The 248-nt window shown below is 67.3% G+C and overlaps 1 protein-coding gene across 1 annotated transcript in view; it reads left to right on the forward strand.

The window, feature by feature from the left end:
- Ap3m1 (adaptor related protein complex 3 subunit mu 1) overlaps positions 1-248 on the forward strand; it is a 40,083-nt gene continuing 39,835 nt past the window's right edge. Inside the window, exon 1 of the mRNA XM_033766514.1 lies at positions 1-73. The gene's annotated coding sequence lies outside the window, so the exon portion shown is untranslated. The remainder of the gene's footprint in view (positions 74-248) is intronic.

The following is a 248-nucleotide window of genomic DNA, read 5'->3' on the forward strand; positions in this document are numbered from 1 at the left end:
CAGTAAGGACTGGGCCAAACCGAGAGGGCGCAAGGCGAGGTCGCGACCACTCAGGCAAGGACCTGAGCCGCAGGTAAGCGTGTTGGCTCCATGCAGGCGGCGGGCAACCACCCAGCGTCAGGGCTGCACAACCCCACGTGGGCCCTGGCTTGCTGCAGGCGCTGTCACCCTCCTCCCCACGTCGGGCAGCGCTCACCTCAGCGCTAGCGGCGCCTCCACCTTCAGCTTTTTGCGCTTCGGCTCCCCTT

This window comes from Fukomys damarensis, unplaced genomic scaffold, assembly GCF_012274545.1.
Source record: "Fukomys damarensis isolate Sample0158 unplaced genomic scaffold, DMR_v1.0_HiC HiC_scaffold_20, whole genome shotgun sequence".
Classification (NCBI taxonomy): domain Eukaryota; kingdom Metazoa; phylum Chordata; class Mammalia; order Rodentia; family Bathyergidae; genus Fukomys; species Fukomys damarensis.